Here is a 13,824-nt window from a genome sequence, read left to right on the forward strand (position 1 = left end):
CCATGCTTCCTTGAGCTTTATGTTTGAGTGGTAGCCATTTCGTATCAGTTTAAGTGGGGAGAAGAGCAACAAAAAGCGTTTGACACGCTTAAGGGGAAGTTAACTTCTGATACGGATCGAATCAAAGGATGAGATGTAAGTTCGCCTCTATGGCACCCCTCGTTTATAATGAAACGGAAACACCAATAATCGAGATTAAATGCTCTATGGCACCCCACGTTTATAAGGAAACGGTAACACCAATAATCAAGCAAAGAACAAGATAAACGCCACAAACGAATTGATAAGTTTACCTTAAATTCTTGATGCAATTAGAGGAAGCAATCTCTCACTGTCACTCTAAGCAAATGGAACAAGCAAAGCTTGAACAAATGAAGTTTTTCAATTTATCAAAATTCTGTCCTTACATGGAAGACAAGTTATTTATACTAAATAAGGAATCTAGGTTTAACAAAGCATAAAACACACAAAACTCGCCTAAGTCACTCCAAGCCTTCAAGTCGATGTCACTGTAGCGAGTCAAGCTAATTGGCGCGGGCACTGTAGCAGGCGTGCTTCCCTCCACTGTAGCAGTCAAGCTAATTTATTGGAGTGCTTCAACTTCACGGGCCACCAACAACATTAGAAGCCTAGGAATGCCTTCAAGTTCCTCACAACACTTGTTGAATGCGACATCATGAAGTTCTTGTGTTATTTGGGCTTGAACAAATAATGATATGGCTGCCCCATATCGCTTGGCACGGCTCCTTGTAATCGGTCCAATAGGAAGCACCAATGGATCTCCTTCGTCGTTCACCATGCCTCCTTGCGATCCAGTGACGAGTGATGATGGATCCGTATCATCCCCCCTTTCCTCAAAAAGATTTGTCCTCAAATCTGCACCCATGTCAAAAGGAGACAAATCACTAACGTTAAAGGTAGCGGAAACACCATACTCACCTGGTAAGTCTATCTTGTAGGCGTTGTCATTGACGCGTTCCAAGACTTGGAATGGACCATCTCCACGTGCATCTAGCTTAGACTTTCGTTGGTTGGGAAACCTTTCCTTCCGAAGGTGCACCCAAACCCAATCTCCAGGCGCAAACACTAGCTTCTTCCTTCCTTTATTAGCCTTGTCAGCATACTGTTTGTTCCTCTTTTCAATATTTGCTCGAGCCTTCTCATGTAAAGACTTCACCAGTTTAGCTTTCTTTTCACCATCTAAACTAGAGAGCTCATGTAAAGGTAAAGGAATAAGATCCAAAACAGTTAGTGGGTTAAATCCATAAACAAGTTCAAATGGAGTAAAACCTGAAGTAGAATGTATGCTTCGATTATATGCAAATTCAATAAATGGCAAACAATCCTCCCAAGTTTTCAAATTTTTACCCACTATAGTACGAAGTAAAGTTCCCAAAGTCCTATTCACAACTTCAGTTTGTCCATCAGTTTGTGGATGACAAGTAGTCGAATAAAGTAATTTTGTACCCAGTTTACCCCACAAAACCCGCCAAAAATGTGAAAGGAACTTAGCATCCCTATCAGAAACGATAGTCCGTGGAACTCCATGTAATCGTACCACCTCTCTAAAGAATAATTTAGCAACATGAATAGCATCATTAGTTTTGTGACAAGGAATGAAATGAGCCATTTTGCTGAACCTATCAACTACTACAAATATACTGTCTCTACCATGCCTAGTCTTAGGTAATCCAAGTACAAAATCCATAGATATATCAACCCAAGGTGAGCTAGGAACTGGTAAAGGCATATACAACCCATGAGGCATAGACTTAGATTTGGCCTGTTTACAAGTAAGACAAGAATCACAAACTTTCTCGACATCTTTACGCATATGAGGCCAATAAAAATGTTCATTCAATATGTCATAAGTCTTATGTACCCCAAAATGTCCCATCAATCCCCACAATGAGACTCAAGTACAAGCAAATCACGCATAGAGCATTTAGGCATGCAAAGTTTACTGCCCCTAAACAAATATCCTTCGTGTCGATAAAATTTATCAAATGCCCCATGTTCACATGCCAAATATACATTGCCAAAATCAGAGTCAGATGCATACAAATCCTTAACATACTCAAATCCTATCAATTTAGAGCTAAGAGTAGTAAGTAAGGTATATCTCCGTGAAAATGCATCAGCAACAACGTTATCCTTTCCATGCTTGTATTTAATAACGTAAGGGAATTGTTCAATGAACTCAACCCACTTACCATGTCGCTTGTTGAGCTTACCTTGACCCTTCAAATGTTTTAGGGCCTCGTGATCAGTATGAATGACAAACTCCTTAGGTAGTAAGTAGTGTTGCCATACGCTCAAAGTCCTCACCAAGGCATATAGCTCCTTATCATAGGTTGAGTAATTGAGTTGTGCTCCGTTCAACTTCTCACTGAAATAGGCAATTGGTTTCTTCTCTTGCATCAGTACTCCTCCAATTCCTACACCAGAAGCATCACACTCAATTTCAAAGGTGCTCTCAAAATTAGGTAAAGAAAGTATAGGAGCGGATGTCAACTTCCCTTTAAGCATGTCAAATGCTTTCTGCTGTTCCTCGCCCCACTTGAACCCAACTTCCTTTTTAATTACCTCCGTGAGTGGTACGACAATCGAAGAGAAATCTTGTACGAACCGTCGGTAGAAACTTGCCAACCCATGGAAACTTCGCACATCCGAAGCTGATTTCGGTGTCGGCCATTCCTTGATAGCTTTCACTTTCTCTTCATCTACCTCGATACCCTGCGCACTCACAACAAAACCAAGGAACACAAGTCTATCTATACAAAATGTGCATTTCTTAAGCTTAGCATACAATTGTTCATTTCTCAAAGCTTGTAATACTAGCCTAACATGCCCAACATGATCATTAAGAGACTTGCTATAAACAAGTATATCATCAAAGTACACAACTACAAATTTTCCTAAGAAAGCTCGTAAAACATGGTTCATAAGCCTCATAAATGTGCTAGGTGCGTTAGATAATCCAAAAGGCATTACTAACCATTCATACAAACCATACTTAGTTTTGAAAGCAGTTTTCCATTCATCACCTGGTTGCATCCGAATTTGATGATAACCGCTCATTAAATCGATCTTTGTAAAGTAAGTAGCCCCACACAACTCATCTAACATGTCATCAAGTCTAGGGATAGGGTGTCTGTACTTTACAGTGATCTTGTTGACCGCCCTACAATCAATGCACATACGCCATGTACCATCCTTTTTTGGTACTAAAAGTACTGGAACGGCACAAGGACTCATGCTTTCTCGCACCAATCCTTTCTCCATAAGCTCATCAACTTGCCTTTGCAACTCCTTTGTATCCGTCGGATTGCTTCTATAGGCTGGTCGATTTGGAATGGTGGAGCCGGGAATGAAATCAATTTGATGTTCTATCCCTCTCAAAGGTGGTAATCCACTAGGTAGCTCCTCTGGAAAAACATCAGTGAATTCCTGTAACATAGAAACAAACACAGAAGGTAAACCATCAAGGTTAGTGTCAGTGTTAGAAAATAAAATTTCCTTGAACCTAAGAAGCAACACGGGCTGCCTCAAGGCTATGGCACACTTAACCTCTCTAGCTCTCGCATAAAAAGTGTGTTTCTTTCTCTCTCCTCTCGGTGTTTCACTCACCATTGGGCCAATAATCTGTTTGGTATCTTTTGTGGCCTCTTTCTTTTCAACCTCTCTCTTAACACTCTTTTGTTCTCTCGAACTGGAAGCCTCACTCTCATTTTCCCTCAAAGCTGAAGTCTCTCTTTCTCTCTCAAGTATTTTCTTCTGATCGGTGTATACTTCTTGAGGTGATAATGGAACAAGAGTCACCTTCTTCCCCTTATGAACCAAAGAGTATCGGTTAAAGAACCCATCATGTAGTGCCTTTCGATCATATTGCCATGGCCTTCCCAACAATAGATGGCCTGCCTGCATCGGTACTACATCACACAAAATTTCATCCTTGTACCATCCAATAGAAAACGGCACAAGTACCTGGCGTGTCACCTTCACCTCTCCACCATCATTCAACCATTGCAATCTATAAGGTTTAGGATGTTTAAGACATGCCAAATTCAACTTATTCACCATACTCACACTAGCAACATTAGTGCAACTACCCCCATCAATAATAAGCAAGCACACTTTTCCATGTATCAAGCATCTAGTGTGAAATATGTTCTCACGTTGTTCAAGGCTCTCCTCCTTAACATGCATATTCAAAACTCGCCTAACAACTAGAGATTCTCCGCGTTCAGCAAACAACAAGTTATGCTCATCCTCATCTGAATTATCATTATCAACATCATGCGAATGAGGCAAATCATCACAATCACTACATTCAGATTCAGAACTAACATTACCATCTTCCCTAACAATCATAACCCTTTTATTAGGACATTGAGATGCAATATGCCCTTTTCCTAAACACTTAAAGCATTTAATCTCTCTAGAAGGGGTTATAGAGTTAGAAGTACCTTTGTTTCCCTTGAATGTAGTTTGGGCAACCTCTTTACCTTTTGAAACTGATTCCGTTCTTTGGAAACTAGGACCTCTGAAGTCTTTCTTCTCACCTCCCTTGGACCATTTGGTCCCCAAAGTATTGTTGGAATACTTGTTGGTGAACTTTCCCTTTTTCTGCCTTTCTAACTTCATGGCCATATCTACCATCTCTTCTAGTGTATCATAGTGATACATCTCCAAAGCATCGGCAATCTCATCATTCAAACCTCCAAGGAATCTAGACATAGTAATTTCTTCAGCCTCCTCAATCTTGGCTCTAGCTATGTACATCTCCATCTCCTTGTAGTAGACCTCTACACTTCTTCCCCCTTGCAGCAATCTAGCTAACTTGTTGTGTAAGTCCCTGAAGTAATGGGTTGGGACAAATTTCTGGTGCATCAACTCCTTCATGGTCTCCCATTGTGGTACGGGTCGCATTCCCTTCTTCCTTCTCTTTAACAACAACTGTTCCCACCAAACATAGCATATCCCTTGAACTCAACGGCTGCAAGGTGAGACTTCTTCATTTCAGAATAATTATGACATTCAAAAATTTGCTCAACCTTTCTTTCCCATTCAAGGTACTCTTCTGCGTTGTTGTTTCCATGGAACTCCGGAACCTTCATTTTAATGGAACCCAAGTCACCATCAACTGTACTAACTCCAGGATTATCGACTTCATCATCTTCAGGAATTTGAAATCTCATCGGTGGAGTATTACTTGGACGAGCTCTTGTAGTATTGGAGCTTTGGGCAGCTTTAATTTCCTGCAATTCCTCTCTCATATCTTGGAGGAAGTTGTTATAGGATCGAAATTGCCCTTGAATCGACTCCATAAAGAGCTTCAATTGGGGGTCTTGAATTTGTCCTCCATCTTTACTAATATCTCCTGACTTTCCTGTACTCATGATTAGTACTCAAAGAAATCACAAAGGAAATTGGTTAAAGTGAAGAAAACACTACCTCACGTGTTTACACTCCTTACCACTCTTTGCAAATCCTCCAATTGTACTTCAGAATTTTAAGCCAACCAATCAATCTCAAAGCACGTTTAGAACACAAGGAAAACAAACCTTAACAACAAGTAAGCACAAACTCTAGAAAGAAGACTCAAAACGATAATGGATGGTAGTACAAGGACAAGATGATGTACTACTTGATTATATTAATTTAGAGTGTAGTGAACAAACAAATACACCCTAATAATGTAATAGAGGCAAAAGAAAGCTCAAAACAAGAATAAACAAACTAGAATTTAAAAGACGAATTCTGGATATAATGTATGAATTTAGTTCACTACAAGCAAACCAAATATGGACCTAATTTACTTCTACCCAAACAATGCAAGCAAACAAAGAAAAACCCAAAAAAAATAAAATTTTTTTAAGGTACTGTAGCACAGATGCTACTGAGTACCTGTAGCACTTTACTGTAGCAAGTGACCCAATTTAGGTAGGGGAGTTCCTGTAGCAAGTGACCCAATTTGTGTCTTCAAATTCAATTTAGGTAGGTAATGATTATGTTGTCCAACAATGTTTTTGTGTCCCCCAATTCAAATTTGGTAGGTAATAATTAGTTGTCCAACAATGACTTTTTTTTTTTTTTTTTTATCAACAAGATTCAAGAAGACAAACAAATCTCCAGATTTGGTATTTAATAACTTATAAATTCTTAATAACGTAATCAATTGATTTGTTCTCTTTTTTTTTTTTTTTTTTTTTGAATGAAGAACAAGCAACAACAAGAAGATTCAGAAGAAGGTAATTCTAGATCTAAGTAGATCCAACGAGAAAAATATCTAGATGCAACAAGATCCAAAGAGAAAATTCCAGATCTAAGAAGATCTAACGAGAAACACCTAGATCCAGCAAGATCTAAAGAGAAAATTCCAGATCTACAATGAAAACAAGAAATAAGACAAACAACAATGGAATCCAGCAACAAGAAAACTCAAATTCCTAACTAAGATAACAGAACTTACCCTAAAACTTTGATTTGGCTCTGATACCAAATGATACGGATCGAATCAAAGGATGAGATGTAAGTTCGCCTCTATGGCACCCCTCGTTTATAATGAAACGGAAACACCAATAATCGAGATTAAATGCTCTATGGCACCCCACGTTTATAAGGAAACGGTAACACCAATAATCAAGCAAAGAACAAGATAAACGCCACAAACGAATTGATAAGTTTACCTTAAATTCTTGATGCAATTAGAGGAAGCAATCTCTCACTGTCACTCTAAGCAAATGGAACAAGCAAAGCTTGAACAAATGAAGTTTTTCAATTTATCAAAATTCTGTCCTTACATGGAAGACAAGTTATTTATACTAAATAAGGAATCTAGGTTTAACAAAGCATAAAACACACAAAACACGCCTAAGTCACTCCAAGCCTTCAAGTCGATGTCACTGTAGCGAGCCAAGCTAATTGGCGCGGGCACTGTAGCAGGCGTGCTTCCCTCCACTGTAGCAGTCAAGCTAATTTATTGGAGTGCTTCAACTTCACGGGCCACCAACAACATTAGAAGCCTAGGAATGCCTTCAAGTTCCTCACAACACTTGTTGAATGCGACATCATGAAGTTCTTGTGTTATTTGGGCTTGAACAAATAATGATATGGCTGCCCCATATCGCTTGGCACGGCTCCTTGTAATCGGTCCAATAGGAAGCACCAATGGATCTCCTTCAAGTTCACCATGCCTCCTTGCGATCCAGCGACGAGTGATGATGGATCCGTATCAACTTCTGCACCTATACTTTCTTTGCCTAATTTTGAAGGTACTTTTGAGATTGAGTGTGATGCTTCTGGTGTGGGAATTGGGGCTGTCCTAATGCAAGAAAAGAAACCAATTGCCTACTTTAGTGAGAAGTTGAATGGAGCACAACTCAACTATTCAATCTATGACAAAGAGTTGTATGCCTTGGTAAGAACTTTGAATGTTGGGCAACACTACTTACTACCTAAGGAGTTTGTCATTCATACTGACCATGAGGCCCTAAAACACTTGAAGGGTCAAGGTAAGCTTAATAAAAGGCACGGTAAGTGGGTTGAATTTATTGAACAATTTCCATATGTGATTAAATACAAGCATGGAAAAGATAATATTGTTGCTGATGCATTGTCAAGAAGATATACTCTAATTACTGCTCTTAGTTCTAAATTACTTGGATTTGAGTATGTTTAAGACTTATATGTGAATGATTCTGACTTTGGCAACATATATGTAGCATGTGAGCATGGAGAATTTGATAAGTTCTATAAACATGATGGATATTTGTTTAGGGGCAGCAAACTTTGTGTGCCTAAATGTTCTATGCGTGAATTGCTTGTGCTTGAATCTCATAGTGGAGGATTGATGGGACATTTTGGGATACATAAGACTTATAATATGTTAAATGAACACTTTTATTGGCCTCATATGATTAAAGATGTAGAGAGAGTTTGTAACTCTTGCATTGCTTGTAAACAGGCCAAATCTAAGTCTATGCCTCATGGATTATATATGCCTTTACCTGTTCCTAGTTCTCCTTGAATTGATATATCTATGGACTTTATACTTGGATTACCTAGGACTAAGCGTGGTAAAGATAGCATATTTGTTGTTGTTGATAGGTTTAGCAAGATGGCTCATTTTATTCCTTGTCATAAAACTGATGATGCCAATAATATTACTGAATTATTCTTTAAAGAAGTGATAAGATTGCATGGGGTACCAAGAACTATAGTTTCAGATAGGGATGCAAAGTTCCTCTCACACTTTTGGAGAGTTTTGTGGGGAAAGCTTGGGACTAAATTGCTTTATTCTACAACTTGTCATCCACAAACGGATGGGCAAACTGAAGTTGTGAATAGAACCTTAGGAACATTACTTCGTGCCATTGTGGGTAAGAACTTAAAAACTTGGGAAGATTGTTTGCCATTCATTGAGTTTGCATATAATCGTAGCATACATTCTACTTCAGGTTTTAGTCCATTTGAACTTGTTTATGGCTTTAATCCACTAACTGTATTAGATCTTGTTCCTTTACCTTTGAATGAACTTTCTAGCTTAGATGGTGATAAAAAGGCAGAATTAGTGAAGTCTTTACATGAGAAGGCTAGAGCCAACATAGAAAATAGGAACAAGCAATATGCTGAAAGAGCAAACAAAGGCAGAAAGAAGTTGGTGTTTATGCCAGGTGATTGGGTTTGGGTACACTTTCGCAAGGAAAGATTTCCCAACCAAAGGAAGAATAAGCTAGATGCACGTGGAGATGGTCCATTCCAAGTCTTAGAGCGCATCAATAACAATGCCTACAAAATAGACTTGCCAGGTGAGTATAGTGTTTCTGCAACTTTTAATGTTAGTGATTTGTCTCCCTTTGACATGGATGCAGATTTGAGGACAAATCTTTTTAAAGAAGGGGGGGGATGATACGGATCCACCACCACCAACCACCTATGAAGCTCAAGGGAATAAGGGCCACAACAATGGCAATCCATTAGCACTTCCTAGTGGACCAATCACAAGGAGCCGTGCAAAGAGTATGGATCAACCATGTCCTTACACATTCAAGAACAAGTCACACAAGAGCTCCATGACCTTGCTTTCAACAAGTGCTATGAAGAACTTGAAGGAACACCTAAGTTTCTCACATTAATAGAAGCACATGTTGAGTGGGAACATGAATTGGTTAGCACGCCCGTGCTAGATGGTACACACCCAGACCGTGCTTCCCTCTGCCTCTCACGAGGGAGCTCCTACATTGAAGCATGCCCGTGCCAAATAGCACACCCAGGCCGTGCTTCCCTCTGCCTCTTACGAGGGAACTCCTACATTGAAGCACGCCCGTGCCAAATAGCACACCCCAGACCGTGCTTGTATCGGCCTCTCATTAAGTTAGTTAGCTTATTTTGAGTTTTTGCTTTGTTAATGGGTTGGGCCTCCAATATTTCGGCCACCCTTGATTAGTTAGCCTTATTTTGTTTAGATTTAGTCAATCTTTAGTGGATTTGGACTAGATATCCAAATCCTTAAGTTGTTATGATTTTGTTAGTCTTATCCTTAGTTGGTTTAGATTTGCTAAATCCTACTCTTTAGCTAACTCTAAATCCTTTAAGGATCTGGACCTCTTAGATTAATATAAATAGCTTGTTATTTTGTAATTATTGGAACAATTTTTCAATCAATTAAAAGAGAGATTTTCTTCTTCCATGCCTTTGGCGTGTTCATGTTTTTAGAGGGTGTGAGATTGCATTCTTCTAATTGCATCAAGAATCAAGGTAAAATTATCAATTCTTTGTGGCGTTTATCTTATTCTTTTACTCTATTATTGGTGTTCTTGCTTCTTTAAGCTTTGGGTGCCATAGAGGGGAGTTTATTCTAGATCTTGGATCTCTTCCAAAACTTGTCATAGAGTTCATGGAATATATTTCCATAGGGTTCCGCGTTAGGAAGAATAAGCTAGATGCATGTGGAGATGGTCCATTCCAAGTCTTAGAACGCATCAATGACAACGCCTATTAAATAGACTTGCCAGGTGAGTATGGTGTTTCTGCAACTTTTAATGTTAGTGATTTGTCACCCTTTGACATGGATGCAGATTTGAGGACAAATCTTTTTAAAGAAGGGGGGGATGATACGGTGATACGGATTCGCCAACACTCAACCATGGAGCTCAAGGGAATATGGAGAATAACATGGGAGAACCATTGGTGCTTCCTAAAGGGGTAATTACAAGAAGTCATGCAAAGAGATATGGGATAGCCATGTTCTTATATTCAAGTCCAAATCACACAAGAGCATCATGATGGGGCATTTAATAAGTGTTGTGAGGAACTTGAAGGCATTCCTAGGCTTCTAATGTTATTGGTGGCATGTGAAACTCTTTAAATGGAGGAAAGCACGCCTGCTACAGTGCCCGTGCCAATTGCTTTGACTTTGCTACAGTTGCTACAGTTGCTTTGACGTTGCTACTGTTGCTACAGTTGTTTTATGTTATATGCTTTATTTGTTATCTTTGTAACCTAATATGTTTAGGTTTTAGTATAAATATTCTCATCTTCATTGTAAGCAATAACTTTGAGATATTGATAAACTTCATTTGTTCAAGCTTTGCTTGTTCTATTTGCTTAGAGAGATAGTGAGAGATTGCTTCCTCTAATTGCATCAAGAATTAAGGTAAACTTATCAACTCATTTGTGGCGTTTATCTTGTTCTTTGCTCGATTACTGGTGTTACCGTTTCCTTATAAACGTGGGGTGCCATAGAGGCGAACTTAATCTCATTCCTTTGATTGCCGATCCCGGATCCTTATCATTTGGTATCAGAGCCAAATCAAAGTTTTGGGGTAAGTTCTGCTATCTTAGTTAGGAATTTGAGTTTTCTTGTTGTTGGATTCATTGTTGTTTATCTTCGTGTTTTCTTTTCATTCTGAGATCTACACATTATCTCTTTAGATCTTGTTAGATCTAGACATTATCTCTTTAGATCTTGTTGGATCTAGACATTATCTCTTTAGATCTTGTTGGATTTAGATAATTTCTCTTTAAATCTTCTTGAATCTAGTTTTCTCTTTGTATCTTCTTATTGTTTGCATCATTTTCTAGGTACCCTTTTGACTAATTCAAGATCTATCTTTGATTATTCTTGTTGTTTGCTTGTTTCTTGATATAAAAAAAAAAGATCCAGACATTGCAGCCTTAGATCTTACAACACAAAAAAAAAGAAAAAAAAGGTCATTATTAAAGAAAGATAAGTCAGAAATTGTTAGGGTCATTACCTACTTAAGTTGAATTGGTAGACACAAAATTGTTGGACAACCTACATACTAAGTCAATATCTACCTAGATTGAAATTGGAAGACACAATTGCTGGACAACCTAAAGGCATTTTGACTTGATTTGGGAATTTATTGATAGTCTACCTTACATTCAATTGAAGGATATCATATTTTGACTTGATTTGGGATCTTATCTTGAGAAAACACAAAAGTCATTGTTGGACAACCTAAATATTAAGTCATTACCTACCTAAATTGAAATTGGGAGACACAAACCATCCACTTATACCTTGTTAAGGCCTTACCCTACCTAAATTGGGTCACATTTGTGGGTTAAGTGAGGATAAAAGTCATGCACGCCTGCTACAGTAACTTGCTACAGGAACTCAGAAGCATCCGTGCTACAGTACCTTAAAAAAAATTTTTTTTTTTTGGGTTTTCTTTGTTTGCTTGCTTTGATTGGGTAGAATTAATTAGGTCCATATTTGGTTTGCTTTGTAGTGAACTAAATTCATACATTATATCCAGAAATTGTCTTTTAAATTCTAGTTTCTATTTCTTGTTTGTGTGCTATCTTTGCTTCATTTATATTGTTAGGGTGTATTTGCTTGTTCCAACACTCTAATTAATAATCAAGTAGTACATCGTTTTGTTCTTGTGCTACCATTCATTTCGTTTGAGTTTTCTTTCTAGAATTGTGCTTACGTTTCTTTTGTTAAGGTTTATTTTCCTTGTGTTCTAAACGTGCTTTAAGATTGATTGGTTGGCCTGAAATTCTTAAGTACAATTGGAGGATTTGCAAGGAGTGATTAAAGAGTGTAAACACGTGAGGGAGTGCTTTATCACTAACTCAAATGTTTTCGTGTTTTCTATTTTGAACACTAACCATGAGTGCAGGCACATCTAGAGATAATAGTGGGGATGGAAGGCAAATAGAGGATCCCCAATTGAAACTTGTAATGGAGTCAATTCTAGGACAGTTTAGAACCTTCAACAATTCTGTCCAAGATATGAGAAAGGAATTGCAGGAGATTAAAGCTGCCCAACGCTCTAATACAACAAGAGCTCGTCCTAGTACTACACCAACTAGATTTCAAGCCCTTGAAGAGAAGGAGGTCGATAATCCTAATCATTACTTTAGGGATTTGAACAATGAGTTAGGAAGGGTGCAAGGAAGGAAGAATGTGGATTACCTCAATAGGTATTCATTCACAAAGGAAGGACGGATGACCAGTTTAAAATCACTTTCCTCAAAAGAAGTGTATGGAGACCAATGTAGAAAACAAAAGTTGAGTTTTGAGGCTGTAAATAAAGAAAAAGAGTGTAATAATAAAATGAGTGAAAATATACTGAGTGCGAATAAAAAGAAAGAGGGAGAAGAAAAGGAAAAACAAATTCAACCTATATTTGTACCTTTGTGCAAAGAAGTTTGTTTAACCATCAATGATCCTAACCCATCTTTGCCAAGTGTGTTTATGGATCCTTTGCAGGAATTTGAAGTATCTACTAATCAAATGAAGCTACCTGAGAAAGAGGCTTCGGCTTTTAAGGAAAAAGGGAGTGAGGTTTCAAGTTTGAGAGAGCAAAATGGAAGTGAAAAGAGAGAAAAGAAAAATGAAGGAAAAAGGGGAAAAGAGGCCAAGAGTGAAAAGAAACAATTAAATGGCCCAATGGTGAGTGAAACACCGAGGAAGGAGAGAAAGAAACAAACTCTTTATGTGAGAGAGGGAAAGAAACGAAGTAGTGTTAATGATAGTAGGCCGGTCTTGATGATTCGGTTGAAAGAATTTTTGCTTAATTTGCCTAACATTGACACTTCTACTTTGCCTTCTAGTATTGTTTCTGACGCGGAACCCAATGAAAATAAATTTCATGAACTCAATGACAAGTTTTGGAAGAGATCAAAGATCTAGAATAAACTCCCCTCTATGGCACCCAAAGCTTAAAGAAGCAAGAACACCAATAATAGAGTAAAAGAATAAGATAAACGCCACAAAGAATTGATAAGTTTACCTTGATTCTTGATGCAATTAGAAGAATGCAATCTCACACTCTCTAAAAACATGAACACGCCTAAGCATGAAGAAGTAGTCTTTAATTCATTGAATAATTGATGAATAATTACAAAATAACAAGCTATTTATACTAATCTAAGAGGTCCAGATCCTTAAAGGATTTAGAGTTAGCTAAGGAGTAGGATTTAGCAAATCTAAACCAACTAAGGATAAGACTAATAAAATCATAACAACTTAAGGATTTGGATATATAATCCAAATCTACTAAAGATTGACTAAATCTAAACAAAATAAGGCTAATTAATCAAGGGTGGACGAAATATTAGAGGCCCAACCCATTAACATTGCAAAAACTCAAAAATAAGCTAACTAACTAATGAGAGGCAGGGACAAGCACGGCCTGGGTGTGCTATTTGGCACGGGCGTGCTTCAATGTAAAGGTTCCCTCGTGAGAGTCAGAGGGAAGCACGGCCAGGGTGTGCTATTTGGCACGGACGTGCTTCAATGTAGAGGTTCCCTCGTGAGAGTCAGAGGGAAGCACGACTAGG

The 13,824-nt window shown here is 38.3% G+C and overlaps 1 pseudogene; it reads right to left on the reverse strand.

Annotated features, from left to right (window-relative positions):
* Positions 1 to 536: 536 nt before the first annotated feature.
* Positions 537 to 5,402, reverse strand: LOC149498296 (uncharacterized; annotated as a pseudogene).
* Between the last annotated feature and the right edge of the window lie 8,422 nt (positions 5,403 to 13,824).

The sequence above is a fragment of the Jatropha curcas genome, chromosome 2 (genome assembly GCF_041381405.1).
Source record: "Jatropha curcas cultivar XTBG-Jc1 chromosome 2, XTBG_Jcur_1.0, whole genome shotgun sequence".
NCBI lineage: Eukaryota > Viridiplantae > Streptophyta > Magnoliopsida > Malpighiales > Euphorbiaceae > Jatropha > Jatropha curcas.